Here is a 242-nt window from a genome sequence, read left to right as displayed (position 1 = left end):
CCTGGTTTCTGGTCTTAAACAGCGGAAATACTGTCACACAATTGGTTAACACTTTGAGGTGGATATTTTCAAACACCTTGACATTAATGATGGATCTGTTCGTATATATCAAAAAATAACAAAAAAAGAAAGTATTGTATTGAAAAAATCTATGTACTAGTGGGAACCAGAATATCACATTTTATTCCTGACAGATGATAGCAAATGGCAAATTGCCTCTTCACCTCATCTGCCCCCACCCT

The sequence above is a fragment of the Sinocyclocheilus anshuiensis genome, unplaced genomic scaffold (genome assembly GCF_001515605.1).
Source record: "Sinocyclocheilus anshuiensis isolate Anshui unplaced genomic scaffold, SAMN03320099.WGS_v1.1 scaffold315, whole genome shotgun sequence".
Lineage (NCBI taxonomy): Eukaryota > Metazoa > Chordata > Actinopteri > Cypriniformes > Cyprinidae > Sinocyclocheilus > Sinocyclocheilus anshuiensis.
The sequence above is the reverse complement of the archived record's forward strand: the minus strand, read 5'-3'. Positions refer to the sequence as shown.